Consider the following 17,475-nt stretch of genomic DNA (forward strand, 5'->3'; position numbering starts at 1 on the left):
CCCTTTCAGGATGGCTCTGGTTGAACTTTTCCATGGCCACAACCTTCCCCCAAATAGGATCATGATGCCATCCCAGTATGGAAACCATACTCGTTTAGGACCAAGTTCCAACACCTGGGATGATCTAAGTCCCTACCTAAAGAAGCTACGCCTCGTGGTACAAGGGGAGCCATAGGGGACTATCTGCATGAAGTGACAGAGCTTACAACATGGAACAAGGCATCCACATACATTCATCAAGACCCCTTGTGATACAGGACAGAGCCAAAGGTGGGGAAAGAATGGAGGCAAGCCTTGAGCTAAGGATCAAGGGGGTGGCTGTTTCTCCCTATACTGCAATCTTGTGCAAAACTCCAAGGAATCTAAAACTTCTACATGCAGACCTTAAAAGTACAGTCCAGGTAGCTACCAAGATCTAGTTATCAAATGAAGAGAACAGGACGTAGTTAATTTCATCATTTGCTGATTTGATGTATATGTTTATCACATAGTATGTCGACTTCCATTTGTCTTCTTGCCACTCTCCTACACAGTGAACTAGTTAGTATACTCTACGCCATATAAAGTTAGTCGAAAGCTCTTTAAAAAGCACCTTATTAATAAAAAATATAATCAGCAACAATAGAAACCTAGATTGGCAATTTCCCTTGAAAAACTGGAGTTATTAAGTAAAGTTGAAAGAATTCTACATTCCCTGCAGAACTATATTCTAGCCAAGTTCACAAACTGATATTTATCTTATTACTGAACTAACATAAATGAGCATTTTTCTTACGTGCAGTAAGGAAGGTAGGGGAGCTATTTTTATTATGTGGAGAGACAACCACCTGCTACATATTATTAAAGTAACCATAATGTTAAGATACCTTTAAAAATAAACCTCAGCTTCATATTTGACAGAATTAAAGAAGTTCCTTCCATGTGTTCCACAGGGACTCAATAGTATGTGTCTACCTGTGTATTTTTGCTTGCACACATTGGCATAAACCCAAACAGCTGACCACCCATATGACTGACCTGTATCTTACACAATTATAAGGAACAAGGACCACTGGATATATAATCAATGCCTGATGCATTTTGTCGAAATAGCCCCCCAACACACATGGCGCAGAAATTTGGCACTGCCTGCATGTTTGAGACAGATCGATACAATCTTCCAGTGACCTGTCTATTTCTTCTCATTTCTAGAGAGGTGGACTTGTTGAAATGAAACTGGACAACGGACCCAGAGGTGATTCTAGTCTGGAGTAGAAGATGACAAATCAAATGCAGCTGTCACAACAAAACTCTGTTCCTACTGAAATGGACATGCATCAAGACAACTACCTTGCATGTCCTTAAGACTACACATGGGAAACCACTGGGCATCATCTATGAGCATCTAACCTGCACCACTGAGCTGACTTCAGTATGACCAGAAAGCAATGCCTATAAAGAGAAGCTTAAATTAATCACCAAGGATTCTTCAAAACAGGGAAGCCTTTGAATATACTAGCTATAAAGTGCTAGGTGGTGCTTAATTTTTTTCCATGTAATTAGAGGAAGGAGTCTGTCAAAATAATAAATTTTGGCACTAAAAGGAATTTTAGGGATTGTCTGTTTTAATGCCTAGAAATGGATGTGTAAGAATAAGTGTGTGGCGATCAGGATCTGGAGTACCTCTGGACTTTTGTCTAACTCTTGACCAATAATCTGAGTAGTCCACATACTTCTGTTCTACTTCTCTAAGATCCTGAATGATTACATAGAGTTTGGAACTTACAAACCATCCTAGAGGATGGATAAGTTGAGGCAGGAACCAATTCTTCTCCTGCTAGGTAAAGCTCACATGCTCACCCTAAAAAAAAAAATGTTCCCCTAACTCAGAAAATCTGACTGTGTTTAAGTTAAAAGAACTTATTTAAGATAGTAAGCCTCAAAGAATATCACAATAAATAAACACTATATAAAGCCAATATGAGAGAGAAGCATCTGTGCAAATCACATACAGACTTATGTGAATCTCCATGCAGATATACAAAAAAGTTTCATGTAGCTAAGTGCTTTCCTTTGTAAGTGTCTAATGAAAACTACCGCAACAGTTCATGGCTTTCTGAATCTTGGTTCAATGATGCATTTGCTCAATTTACCTGTGCTCTGGGTCAGAGGAGTTGACCAAGAGTAGCATCAGCTCAACTGCCAGGATACCACCTCCTCCAAGTTGTCCATTAGCAACAGACAACTGAAAGAGTCTCTGAATCATACTTTAAATAAGTATACTTTATTTTTAATTCATAAGATACTTTTCCCTAAATCGTAGGAGAAGAAATGCCTTGAAATTCATGCCCCCGTCTCTCAAAAGAGTCAATAGAAGGCGAGGAAGGGAAAAAAGAAAGGATTTTCAGGAACTCAGTCTGTTGTACATTCTCACAGCTGACATTATTTTTGTAAGGCCACACCCAGCCTTAAAATCCCCATGGTCACTGAGCTTCGACATTTTCTTATCACCTTGAAAACCATACTAGGTTTACAATCAACATAACCAAATGGGGGAAACCGGATAGTATGTAATTCTGAGTCCATTCAATTCTCCAAACTCTCCATGAGGGGAAAAAAATAGTGGCCCCAATCCATTTTCTATGCATGGTGTTGACACTGAGAAGGGAAGTCAAAGAGAGACAATGCAGTCACCTTGCATGTATTCAAGCTAAATAGGAGGAGAAGATGAATGCAGGGGATTATGTAACCCAGTGCACAACAGCTTAGCATAAAGCTATAGCTTGGCAAGTGAGAAGGTACTTACACAGCTAATGGACTGTTTAGAGCCATTTAAATTATATCACCTCAAAGTTTACAATCAATTGCCTAAGTGTTAAAATAAAAATGTTATTCTCACTGCATGAAACACAGAGCCCAAATCTGTACAACAAATCATTTGCCCATTATTTGTAAGTGTTCAATTGATTAAGCACTAGATGTAATCTAGATATATGTGTAACTTGAAATTTCAAAACAGTTTGCATGAGATATGGAAAGCACCTGTCTTACAAATGACTTGTTAAGCAAAACTACTGGTATCTGCATAGCACTAATGAACACTGACTCAAGTGTATTTTCTCCTCTTCCTCCCCCCCAGAAATCTAACTAGTAACGTATATAAGAGTGATTTCTCTGAGTAATTCAGAAGTAGATTAAAATAGTGCAATCAGTGCAATCTTTTCTTACAATGCAGTTCTAAGAGGAGCAGCCGGTGATTCCTGATGTGTTATAGCCATAAGTACCCAAACTCTGTTTTGAAATCAAATCATTTGGACCTTATTTTGAAGTTCTCAGGGACCCATCACCTAATATTACTGGAGGAATGAAAGAGAAATATCCGTATCTTTAAAATGATACATTTTTTTTTTTAAAAAAACATAGTTGAGCCAGGTGCCAGTGGCTTTTAATCCTAGTGACTGAGGAGGCTGAGATCTTAGGATTATGGTTCAAAGCTAGCCCAGGCAGGAAAGTCCATGAGACTCTTATCTCCAAGTAACCGCCAAGAACCCAGAACTAAAAAGGTGGTTCAAGTGGTAGAGTGCCAGACTTTAAGGGAAAAAAAGCAAAAAATAACTCAGGGACAGAGTCCATACCCTGAGTTCAAGCCCCAGTACCAGCACATGCACATACACACACACACACACACACACACACACACACACACACAAACACCATATTTGAACTCCTTTTTCAAGGGTTGCCTGGGAAAAGTTGTTTAACCTGGAAATCAGTATAATTCCCAGAGGTTTGCCTTTCACTGGACAGGAATGGAAGCAAATTTTCCTGATCAAACGGCCTTAGGGATTGAGAAGCAACAAGGTTAGGAAGCCAGAAACAGGGCAAGAAGCCAAAAAACTCTGGACCCTTAAGGCCCAAGTGCCACATAAAATTCCAAAAGATTATGCAAATCACTACAGCTCCCCGCTGAATCCTGTAGTACCCTAAACCCCAGTCCACTGCTTGTACCCCCAGAGACCCGGTTTGCTTTTGTACTTCCATACTGCCGCTTGTTTGTAGCCTCACAGCAGCTCCCACTTTGCTCAGGATTCAAGTTCATCAGGACAAGTACCTAACATCCTCCCTCTGAAGTTCTGCAGCTAGATGTAGTTTATTCAACCTGTCAAAAGATGAAATCTGTGACAATGACAGGTAAAGGCCTAACCAGGCACCAGGCAGTCAATTAGGAAGCAAGAGACTAGGCAGAGACTTGTCTTCAAATTCTCTCATGCCAGGTTGGAAAGTCAGACACTTGGAAGGGCTGATTAAAATGCTCACCCCGCTGGAATGACTATCACCAGTGGCCCTGAGCGGAGCACCTGCTGTGCTCTAGAGAGGGAGAGAGAGCCAGCTTCCTAAAATGAGCCTCAGAGATGAAACCACACTCATCACTCATCATCACATCCTTTGTCCTTCAAATTGGCCTCATGCAGCAGTGTGGTACTTTAGCCTGCACTGATGCAAAGATAACCCTGGCTGCCCATTCTGGCTTGGCCCACTCAGAGCTAATGAGGCACAAAAACATGGGCTGCTGCTGCCCTCCCTGTCAGACAAAAGACTGGCCTGGTTGGTGCAGACCAGTTTATAGTCTCCTTTCTGCATACAGTATGAATTCAGCACAGGTCATATCAGGCCTCCTCTACCCTGTAGCTATGAGAGAAGTATGGGTTTTCCAGTTGTGAGCTCTCAGATCACCTCGATTTTATGGTAACTGATCTGCAGGCGCAGAAGTCTTGGGGATACAATGAGTCCAAGGCAGGGGTCCAGAACTACAGATGGAGAGTAAGACAATAATTTGAATACCAGGAGGCTTGAGCATGTGTTTTCTGGTGCAGAGTGAGGTCAAATAAGGGGGGGGGGGGGGTAGGAAGGAAGAGTCATAGTATTCAATGTACATATGTGAACGTGGAGCTAAGTAAATTGAGGGGAGAATGATAAAAAGGATGATCCAAATTGTGAACAGAACTCCCTTTTAACAATTGCTTAATGATAATTAGAAGAAAGTTTGCCGTTTTATCCCCATTTGGCTTATTCTTGGAGAATCAGGGGAACAGAGCAGGGACAAAGCTTCCTATCTACTTAACTCTGAAGGTACACTGAGCTTCGACAGCAATGTGACTACTCTGCTTGCAAATAGACAAAGCCAGGCACGTGTGAGTTGGGCATTTCAAAATTATGTTCCCCTACTATGCAATCTGGAAGACCTACCTCTAAGCACCTCTCCAAAGCGATGAGCAGATACTCAAATATCCTGTTGGGCTGACGATTCTCATGTTTGCAAAGAGGAAGGAGAAATGGAAACCCTTTTCTAGAGCAAATTCTATTGTGAATCACTTAATAATATTTCCGATGAGCCATATGGGATCGAACCCATAGTGATGGAAGTAAAAAGACAGAAGACTGCACAAGTTTAGGAGCCCTCCTATTCTTATTTCCCTTACAATGTATTTTAGGGCCAAATAAAACATTAAGACAGATGAAACTGCAAAGCCATACCCCAAGGATAAACAACAGCACCTTTACCTGCCACATCCCATCACACAGGTATTGTAAAAGCAGAGCATACCAGCAGACAGGAAAACGTGTCACAAGGAGCAAGTCATCTTACAAAAGAAAACACATAGGAAATCTGACCTCCTAAGGGCATTTCCAACCTTCTCCTCAGACTCTTGGAAGGAAAGATGTAGCTGAGAAATAAATGGACTTTTCCACACTGCCTGGGTCACTCCCTAGCCCGCAGATACTTCTTGAAAGTGATGAGAAGGAAAATAGTAAATCAAGTTGTCACTTGGAAAATAAACAGCCAGCATCCTGGTGAGGGAAGATGCCTCAGTCCACAAAAGAATGGCCTGGAAAACCACACTTCAATGAAATCACTAGAAAGCTAATGGCAGCCAGACAACTGTATCGCTCTCAATTGCATTCCTATAGAGCTGATTTTTTCTTTGCTGTTCTATTCATTGAAGGAATAAAGATTCAAAAGAGCCTACTATGCACAAGTGACAGTACTGAGTGTGGAATGCACTTAAGTCACATGCAGCCAGGAGAATAGAAATAATTAAAATGACATCTCACAGGAGAAGAAAAACTGCAAAGCTAAGTAATTTTGAATGCTTGTTAAGCATCAGGCTCTGATGTGCTCACGTTAATAGGGCACCCCACGTAGTTAGATTGGGGACTTGATGAGCGGATTGTAATGATAAAGACTCTGAATTGGAAGACCTGAATTTGACAGTTAGCTCTGGAAGTTACCTAAGTCTTTGGAAAGCTTGGCTTTTTCTATTTTATTTTTTTCTTCTTTTCCTTTTCTTTGGTGGTACTAGCTATTGTTTTGGAGAGAGCATTCAGGGCCCCTCCTATTTGCCAGGCTGGTGCTCTACTGAAGAACAGCACTTCCAGACCTGTGGTTTGTTTGATTTTTTGGTTTTTTTGTTTTTGTTTTTAGGACAGAGTCTCACTTTCCAACCAGGCACATGCCTGGACTGTGATCAACCTAGGTTTTCCATAGTTGCTGGGAATACAAGCACATGCCACAGATTCCAGATTCTCGCCATGGAGAAGGAGTTTCATGGACTTTTCTGTCTATCTGTGATGGCCTAGAACTGTGACCTTCCCAATCTCTTCCTTTCTAGTATCTAGGATTACAGGTATGAGCCAATGACACACAGCCAGGAACCTGTAGCTTTCTATCCTATCAAATGGCAATAACCAATGTACATAGTTTGAAGAATTGGTATAAAGCATGAAAAGTTGAATTCTTAGACATAGAAGATCAACAGAATAATGGTAGTTCAGTAGTGTCATGAGGGTCTTACAGGTGATATTGACACACAAAAGAGGGGATAATTTGCCCTAAATGTTAGGAAAGGCTTTAGACTAGTAGTCACACTTAAGCTGTTTCATGAAGTGTGAGTAAGAATTCCCCTACCAAGGGAGGAATAGAATGGTAGAAGCAGCAGCATAATCCCTGTTGGGACCACTAGAACAGCTCAGGGTACACTATCATAGCGAGATGTTTAATATGGGTACAGCAATGGGTATGTGTGCAAAGTTCAAGACATAGGTTGTGACTCACCCTTGAAAAAGCAGAAGAGAACTTTGGCTCATGATTGGCCACTTACAATTCATAGTACCTGGGGTTCAGCAGGAGGATAAAGGTCTAAGGATGTAAAGTGGGGTCCAGAAAACATTTCCACCAAAGGGTAGATTTGGCAAAGGATCCATTTGTGCAGTTGATTGGACTAAATATGCCTGCCTGCCACTTACAATAATTTATGTAAGATGTTGTGCATTTTATTTTCCCTTAACCACAAGGCTCATAAGAGTAAAACTGTAATTATGTTTCTTTTCACTACTGGCTTCCCAATTTAATTGTGGGTCAGTCAATCAGACAAGCATTAAACACAAGTAGCACACTCTATATCTTGTAAAGGAGAATCTATTTCTTATTGTGGCTCTGTGAGAACATTTCCTCCCCGTTCTCCAAAGTAAGTAGTTTCAGAGTCACATTCTGACTGTCTCTCCACTACTCATTCACTTCCTTGGTGAGAGGAAAATTGTTTAATCTGTTCGATGAAATGCTAAGGGTCTGACACACACAGGTCTACATTTCTTAATTTTGGGGTCACTATCCCCAGGGTAAAGTTTTTCTCCTTTGGATGTACCCTTTCTAGAAGGCTTGTGAGCTCTCTTCTGGTGAGCATGCAGCCTATCAGCATAGACACTATCCTGTGTAAAAAACCTGCCATTTTCTGCCTTATTGTTGAGTAAGGCTTGAAGTTAGAAGAAAAATTACAAGGAAACCCAGTCTATTGAAAGTCAAAGACACATTCTTTCACTAACAGAATACAACTGATCACAATGGAGCAAATAAAGTGGTATTTGGATCCTTGACATGATCAAGACTTTGAGGCTTATGTCTACTGAACGACTGGTTCAGAAATCATAATAATTGTCAGCCCAGAGTCCAACAGTGACATAGGTACCAGAGAAAGAATGTCAGAAGAAATCAAGGATTCCAACACAGCCGTTGAATTGCTTCCACGACACATTTGGAACCATGTTACCTAGATGGGTAATTATAACAATGAAGGATCTTATTGAGATTGCTTTTCTGTAGATGCATCTTAAATTGAGTTCTGAAATTTTTATTAAAAAAATTACAGAAAATTATTCACATACTCATAAGCATACAAATCTTCTCATCCCAGACCTAGATCCAAAAGAATTTGTATGTGTATGTGTGTGTATTCCAAATTGCTTCTTTTTATCAAAGTAACATACTAACAAAGCAATAAAGACAAACTGGGTGGTTCATGTCTAAATTCCAGATATGCAGGTGGTAAAGACAGGAAATTGATCCAAAGCTGGCCCAAGGGTATCAGACCCTATTTGAAAAATAACTCAAAGAAAATGGTTGAAGGTATGGCTCAAGTGATAGAATGTGTGTGAATCCCTGAGGTCAAACCCTAAAGAATATAAAGTCATAAGAGGTCCACAAAATTTGGAAAAATACTTACAGATCTTCAAAAATTTGGAAATAATAAACATAACCTATATAGATATTAAAATATTTATTCCTGGGTTGGGAATGTGGCTTAGTGGTAGAGTGCTTGCCTAGTATGCAGAAAGCCCTAGGTTCAATTCCTCAGTACCACATAAACAGAAAAAGCTGGGGTGGGTGGGTGCTGGGAAGGTGGCTCAGTGGTAGAGTGCTTGCCTTGCATGCATGAGGCCCTGGGTTCGATTCCTCAGCACCACATAAGCACAAAAAGCCAGAAGTGGTGCTGTGGCTCAAGTAGTAGACTGCTATCCTTGAGCTGAAGAGCTGAGGGACAGTGCCCAGGCCTAGAGTTCAAGCCCCACAACCAGCAAAAAACAAAAACAGAAAAAGCTGGAAGTAGTGCTGTGGTTCAAGTGGTAGAGTGCTAGCCTTGAGCAAAGGGAGCTCAGGGACAGTGCCCAGACCCTGAGTTCAAGCCCCGGGGCTGGCAAAATAATATTAATCCTATCAAGTATCTCTTTAGTCTACAATGAAAACAAAAGAGGAACACCCCATAGCAAATCCTCCTTGTTTCTTAGAAGAACTCTGGAAAGATGCTTAGAGTTATCTCCTACTTCTATCATTAAATTATCTTGCTGGTAAAATTCTCCACTCTTCACCATGCAAGAAAAATTAAATGATATGAGAAACCTTCTATAGATATTTCAGGTGCCAAAAAGTGCCAGTCCTAAAAACTGAAGGGTAAAGAGGCTACCACACTCCATTTCAGTGATCAATAGGGAAGTATACTTAAATACTTCATTCATTCTACCCAGGACATAACTGTAGATGGCTAAAAAAAATTAGCTCCTAGATACACATATACAACTACATTTACATGGTGATCACTAATTATATATATATATATATATATATATATATATATATATATATATATATTATAGCCCTATTGCTATATAATAAGAAAATAAAAACATACAGGAAATAGACCGGCCAAAAGTTACTTCTAAGGAGAGGAAAAGCACGAAACCAAGGTATATTCTAACTAGATTTAGACTTTCTTGTTCTGTTTTGACTTTTCTTAGACTGAATCTCACTGTGTTGTCTAGGCTCAAACACTCAAACTTCCCGCCTCAGCCTCCTAAACGCTGGGATCACAAGTATGTGCCAAAAAGTTTGGTGAGACTTTTAAAAAAAAATTATATTTATGTAGTTATACCAAAGAGCTCTGTATAAAAGGATATAAAGCAAACAATAGTTGAACATGAAACTTTGTTCACTGGCTACACCAATGTAATACCCTCTACTACAGAATTAAGACTTTTTATGTTAGAAATATTTTAAATACTTAAATCACTGCAGATGATACTTGGGAGGAACTAATTCCCTAATATTGTCTAGAATCATTCATTGGTCAGTTTACATACCAACTCATCAGCCATATACTAGAAGCAAAATTACCCACATAACCCAAAATGTGGTAAATAAAATCAAACTGAAGTAAGCTGAGATGCAGTTGATTTATCACAGTGATTTTAAAGCATCATCTCCCTCTCTGGCCATCATTGCCTTCCTCACTCCTGAAGGCCCAGTGCTCAATATCCAGGCATTTATTACAGCTCAATCTGACATCCTGGGCAAAAAAGAAAAACAATATGTTGCTGGAAGCTGAGTGCCAGCTTGAGATACCTTAACTTGTCACCACTGATGGTTCCACTACAAGTACTGAAGATCCAGTAAGCTGGCCTCTGAGATGTGTTACAATACCACCTGCCACAGCCTCTTAGCCTCACCCTACCCCCATCCCTATAGAATAAAGGCATGGTAGTTCTTTAAGACAAGCCCTACTGAGAATCCAGCATCCCTGCAAGAGAGGAGGGCAGCCCAGCCCTCCTTTGTTCACACTGTGGGCTCTAGCCTGCAAGTCTAGACAGAGTAGGTTGTTAAAAGGCCCCAGAGTCAATACTTGGACAAGATCAATAAGGCTTTTTATGACACAATGAAAACTTTCTATTTTGTTAAATGTGGCTAATCTACCATTTCTGCAGGACTCTTAAAGCTTTCAGTGCCAAGCGCCCGAGCTCAGGTGATTAAAATCCTGTTCAGAGACCCAAACTGGAAACTTGGCCACGGCAGAGGTACAAATCCCAGAAACCTGAGCTTTGACTTCTTTTATAGCTGGGTGTGAATTTCCCTTCCTTCCCACAGAAAGAAATGTGATGGTGAAGAGGTAGAGGTAATAAATGATCAAAGTAAACACGGCCTTGGTCCGGGATTTTCAAGAAGGAACTGTAAATGCTCAGGAAATGCTCAGGAATAGAAAGTTAGGTTGGAGGAAGATGGGAGGGATAGTTCTCTAAAATAGATGCTTCCTTAAAAATTAATGACCTGACCAGGTGCTGGTGGCTCACACCTGTAATCCTACTCAGGAGGCTGAGATCTGAGGATCATGGTTCAAAGCCAGCCCAGGAAGAAAAGTCCATGAGACTCTTATCTTCAATTAACCACCAGAAAACTGAAAGTAAAGCTGTAGTTCACAGTGGTAGAGTGCTAGCCTTAAGCTCAGGAACAGTGCCCAGTCCTTGAGTTCAAGCCCACGATCAAAATAAATTAAAAAGGTATTAGTGATCTTATTCCTTATTCACAAAATCTAAATAAAGGAGAAAATCTTTGGTGATTCCAAATTCAATTATAGCACTAATAGTGTGTATAAAAGTAAAGTATGGTATTTATTTCATTTTCACCATTTATTTGTCTCAGATAATCAGCAGAACTTTTCTGGTGAGATTTTTTTTTTGGTTCCCACACTGTGAAAAGGAAAAGAAATTAACATTCATTGAACTTAAATTATACTCCAGGATTTTATGTATACAAAGAGTCTCAATAAAACGAACACTAGATACACAGTGTCTGACCAGCATTAACCATGACTTGTTTTGATGATTGAAGGTTATAGGAGTTATAATGGTTTCCCGCTAGAACCAATGTATTATTAATAGAAACAATACATCTATGTATTCATGTCACCTCAAAGGGAAACTTTTTCATTGGAATTCTTTGTATTTTTTATTTAACCCTAAAAACCCTATGAAGTGAAGTTTTACTAGCCTCATTTTATAGATGATTAAACTGAAGGTAAGAAGAAGTTAAATTCTTTTCTTTCTTATTTTAAGTACTATTTTACACAATAAGAGATGCAGAGGCATTGCACCTTTGTGTTCTTCCCTAAGAGTATCCTCCTTGGGTCTCACTGTGTGTAAAATGTCCAGAGTCCTGTATAATTTTTCATGTCTGGTATATTTTAGATCTAGATTCTGCATGAAAGAAAGTATTTGCTGTCTGTCTCTCTGAGATTGGCTTACCTCACTTAACATGATTTGTGGTAGGTCTATCCACTGAAATTAAATTCTTACAGAAAGTCACAGTTAGTAAGAACCAGGTCCAAAACACAAACCAAGGTCAACCTCCTGAGCCTATGTGCTTTCTATTTGATGAGACCATTTCCTTTACAGAGTGGGAGATCTTCTGTAAACATGCCTGTCAATAGTCCTCCTGGGAAAGACAATCTGTACACTTCTTTTAAAAGAACATATAATATCATAGCATGTCAGATATTCTAAACCCTTTCCATGTACATGATCTAATTTTGCAAAATATGAACATACTTCAGTGGCTGCTATAGTAACCTGTCTGCTCAACAAGGCTAGAGCTTTAGCATTTAGATATATTAGCCACACATTTTGGGATGTATATGCAGAACACAAGAACTATAGAGCGAAGTCATGAACATTCCAAGCATGGGCAAGATTTTTGTTTTGTTTTGTTTTTGTAGATCATGGGGCTTGAACTCAGGGCCTAGGCTCTGTCCTCAAGCTCATTTGCTCACAGCCACAGCACCACTTCCAGTTTTCTGGTGGTTAATTGGAGATAAAAGTCTCATAGACTTTTCTATACAGGTTGGCTTTGAACTGCAATCCTTAGATCTCTGCCCCCTAAGTGCCTATGATTCTAGGCCCGAGTCATCAGGGCACAGTTCCATTGGCAAGGTCTGACATATATAAATGCTAAGAGAGATCATGCAAGAGCATAAATAAAGGAGTCAATTTTAGAAGCCCTGAACCAATTTTTTAGGTCAAAAGGATTTACAGGGCATCTACAAATGCTGCATCTCCAAAAAATCCACTCAAGGCCAAGTAGCTGGGCTCTACACTGATTTCAAAGGCCTCTGTCAGGAACTTGCTCAGAGATTGCACCAAAAATAACTGCAGAGGGGAAAGAGGTTTGTTGACTTGTAATCAAGGAGAGTTTACAGAAGTAGGAGTATAAAACTCTGAAATGAAGACTCCAATTCCTTAAGTTTTCTAGCTGGTAGAGCTATTTGGATATTTATTTACATTTTCTATAATACCATAAAACCAAAATCTCAACCTTATCTATAAACACCAGATGAGATTCATGCATAACTTTAAAAAGAAAAAACAACCTTGAGTTTTGAGGAAACAATCCATGATTCAGATTCAGACATCTCAAACACAGTATAAAGATGTTGCATAAGAAATTCCATATTAGAGAAGTTGTGGCATTTGTACATATTACCAGTTGCCAAGGTTTCCAAACAGAATTTGTAGTTTTTAGACAAATTAATTAGCGCAAAGACAAGTAAGGCTTAATTAGAAGACACAACTCCATTGTCCCAGGGCTTAAAACGATGAGGAGAGTTTTTTTCTGCCAAATTGTGGTAAAACAAATTTCCATGTAGAGATCCACAAAGATGCCTCTGGATGTGAAAAGTGAAGTTGAAGAGGAAGTTGTGAACCTGATTCTCTTGAGAAACTTACTTCTTAATTATCTCTGAGTGGTTGACCACAACAACTAAAGTGGGCATGCACGTAAGACAGATTGCTGGCTGCCATTATAATAATTGACAATGAAAACTTGCTATCCAAAAGAATAAACCCCACTGAAGTCCACAGATTTATTTAGATTCTCAACCAACAGTCTCAGGTAATATTTTCACCAATCTAGGATACAAGTAGAAAAACTTAAATTCATAGAGTTGAGTACTTAGTGAACATATTGCTTTCCTTCTACTCTTTCTGTTTTTCAGATTGTGGAATGTTCTATCTTTAATAAAAATGATGATGACAAGATTTGTTAATGACATCTGGAAAAATAAAATTAAAAAATAGCCAATTTTATTTTGCTTCTAACATTTTGTACAATAATCGTACTTGTCAACAAAATCCTAAAATTAAAAACATTGCTGAACCAGAAAATCTTTTCTTTGTGTATTAAACAGATATGGAGCGAAAAGAAAGTAGCTCTTGAAAAAGGTTCATCAGATGCTTTGTAACCCAATTTATTTGGAACTGAAAAGTATCCCAGCACATAGGTCTGTTAAGATGGGGTCAAGTTCCTGGACAACTAGGGTAGAGTTGATTATATCATGGGTCACAGGACAGATGGTTTAAAAAATGCAGATCATTTTTTTAAATCCCCATTTACCTAAAATCTTTGACAAAGGATGAATTTTCTTAGGTATGCATTTCAAACCATTTCCAACTTGGCCTTCTGGATTTTTACTTTTATTTTACTTTGTGTTTTGGTAATATTGAGGTTTGAAGTCAGGGCTTTGTGCTGGCTAAGCAAGTGTTCTCCAACTTTAAGCCCTACCTCTTGCCATTTTGCTCTGACTGTTTTTATGATAGAGACTTGATTTTTTTTCATGGAGTTTCATCTTCCCATTTATGCTTCCCACTGTAGCTGGGATGGTAGGGCATGTCACCACACAAAGCTTTTGCTGTTGAGATGGAACTCATGAACTCTTTCCCTGGGTTGGCCTTTACCTGCAACACCTCTGATCTTTCCCACACACCTGGGATGTCAGAGGTCCCTGCCTTTGTGGCCAGCTATCAATTGAGATAGGGTCTCATAAACTTTTATGGTTGTGCTGGCCTTGAACCATGATCCTCCAAATTTCTGCCTCCCAATGGCTCGGATGACAAGCCTACACCACTGATACTCAGCTAGCATTCTGGTTTTTTGAGACATTCTACATTGTCACATGGATAATGTATTCATTTCTCTGCTATATTACTTTTTAAGTAAGTATATAAAAAGGCCATCCTGAGAATGGACTCTCTTTGAATATTCAGAAGGTTCTTTGGACAGTTCATAGTATTTAGCTCATCATCAATTATTGTTGTATACCACCGTGAACAAACAGCTTCTGCTTTCCAGTTGTTTACATTTGAGATTCTGAGTGTCCTCTGTAACATAAATAGCTAATTACGTTGTATGGAATGATTTATGCAAAACAGAAGCGTTCCCTCAGGTGCATAGCTAAGGTAACTCTAGGAATACTCAGATACTTCAGAAACAATTATTGCTCATAGCATTCATTCTTCTTTTTTTGCCCATTATTTTTGCAAAGCTCTACCGTATTTCATCATGAGTTCCAAAAACTTTGGTTTTGGAATCACCTCCAGGCATTTACTCAGAAAGGAATTAACTTGTTTTCCCAGTCAAGGCTGCAGAAAGATAAGCCCTTCACCTATTTTGTAGATGGAATTGATGAGAAACCTAGAAGCTAGTCTAAAAACATCATTGTCTTTTTTTTTTTTTTTTTTTTTACTAGTTATCATAGTTCAGTGTTTGCCTAAAGAAACTGAGAAAAAGGGGCTGGGAAGGTGGCTCAGTGGTAGAGCGCTTGCCTTGCATGCCTGAGGCCCTGGGTTCGATTCCTCAGCACCACGTAAGCAAAAAGAAAAAAGCCGGAAGTGGCACTGTGGCTCAAGTGGTAGAGTGCTAGCCTTAAGCAGAAGAGCTGAGGGACAGCACCCAGGCCCAGGGTTCAGGCCCCACGACCGGAAACAAAAAAATAAGAAAAAAAAAAAAAAAAAGAAACTGAGGGGAAAAAAAAAGCTAAGACAGGATCCCAGGCCTGATTTTTACATAAAATACCTAGGGAGGGAGTAGACACATGATAAAAGACAATGCTAGAAGTTTGATCTCTAGGGTGCTACAGGCCCTATTCCCAGTCCAGTCCATTCTACCTGGCTGTCTAGAAGTGTGTGATATGCAGATGTGTTTTTAGGCCCATCTCTCAGTGTCAGTAGGGCTCACAAGGGCAGCATCTACTGCTGGAGAAGAGGTCAGGGAGCATGTGCAGCATGTGGTCACATGCAAAACTGCTCATGGGATATGGGTTGCTTTCTCCACTCATTGAGTATCTTTCCCCCCTTCCTCTGTGGCAGTGTGTTCTCTCTGGATTCAGGGAGAGAAGCTGCTTAATGACCCCAATCCAGTCTCCAGAAGGTCTATCAGAGGGTTCAGCCCTTCGCCTGACAGATGACCTTTCCCACTTTGCTCAAGTCCAGGAACAATTAAAAGCAATAAAAGAAGGAGGGAGGAGCCAAAACAAAAACAAAAAATAAAACCAACTCTAGCCCAACCAGAGCTTCCAAACACAGAGAGTTTACAAGGGAAGGAAAAGGAAAAAGGAAGAAGAAATAAAGCACAAACCACAATCGGAAAGAAAAACAAGTCAAAGAAGATTGGATCCTCCAAGTGCTCTTTATTTGTCTTCCTGATGGTTTCTGAAACCATGGAAAGGCTGTTAATAAATCTGAGAACTCTGCTGTAGGGGAAATAGGAGGACAAGAAAAGAAGGAAAAACTATGGCATGCAATCGCTTCTGCTGTAAGAGATGCACTTGATTGTAATGTGAGCTCGGACAGGCATTCCTACATAGTAAGAATGCTCTGTAAAACCTCAAGAACCTTCTAAATAGAGGTTCCCCCCACACACACTCAATAGCATGGGAATCTAACCCCAATGACCCCTCTACAATCAAGGACAACCTTTCAAGACCCCATACATGTACGCCACTGTGTTATCAGTGCCTAGCCTTGGGCATCCCTTTCTCGTCTCATCTGAAATACATGGATCAGACGGCAACATAGACCATTTCAGGGAGATTTACAACATTCATTCACATAGAGATCTGAGAATTCTCAATATTTCACAATTCAATTAATTAGAAACCAACACAAGCTCCTGGAAGGGACACATAAATGCTTTATTCTCTTTTTTTAAAAAAAAGTTTTGATATTCATTTTCATAGGAAAAGATAGGAAGGCATCCATCCCTTCAACTCTTTTCTACAAATCTGTGAGACTGTATCTTCTTTCTCTATGCCTATGGATCATAACACACACTTGGCCTGTATCATTGGGGCTCAATCATCCATCTAGCTCCCATCTTCAGAGAGGTGAAAGAGAGCTATTCATGATGTTTAGACCTCATTGTATTACCAATGACATAAAGAGATGAATCTGAGAAGAGTCAGGTGTTACTAAAAGTCAGGTTCCTTCTCCCAAGATCCTAAATGGTTTCATTGCTTTGATTATCCAATGGATTGTTCCCTTGTAAGTTACTATGCATTAGCTTTAAGCCTCAACTTGCTAATAATGGCAAGTGATTCCAGAGGTCTGGTCACATGTGGAGTGCCATGCTCATCTCCTTGACTGGACCATCTCTTCAAACAACTCTGAGAGATGAATTCCATTACAGTCTTTTCTGTGACAATGGGGAGTTGAGACTTTATAATCTGCCCATGAGAAGAGGCACAATCAGGAGTCAAAACTGGGTTTTGTTGACCCTCGAAGCCTTCATTTCTGCCTTTACTATTATCCCGCTGTCTTACCAGGTGACCTTGGCTTCATGCATTGATAAAATGACACTAATCAGTGGATGCCTGGTCTGAATCCTCAATGTCTTAGATTTCTAAGGATTCAGACTAAGGGAAGTTTTAGGGTTATGACTGATCATTGAGTATCATTTCATCTTTTCTCCCCATGGAGGGATTAACCTGTGTCTTCCTTGTCTAGAGGCAAGAAGAGTCCTTTCCAGCACCTGTAAATGTACTACTGCTTTTGTCTATGTCCTTCCCA

General features: G+C 39.8%; 1 protein-coding gene across 4 annotated transcripts in view; it reads right to left on the reverse strand.

Annotated features, from left to right (window-relative positions):
* Nrxn3 (neurexin 3) overlaps positions 1-17,475 on the reverse strand; it is a 1,519,933-nt gene that overhangs the window by 1,131,892 nt on the left and 370,566 nt on the right. The window lies entirely within an intron of this gene.

The sequence above is a fragment of the Dipodomys spectabilis genome, unplaced genomic scaffold (assembly GCF_019054845.1).
Source record: "Dipodomys spectabilis isolate Male_0828 unplaced genomic scaffold, ASM1905484v1 ptg000157l, whole genome shotgun sequence".
In the NCBI taxonomy this organism is placed as follows: Eukaryota; Metazoa; Chordata; class Mammalia; order Rodentia; family Heteromyidae; genus Dipodomys; species Dipodomys spectabilis.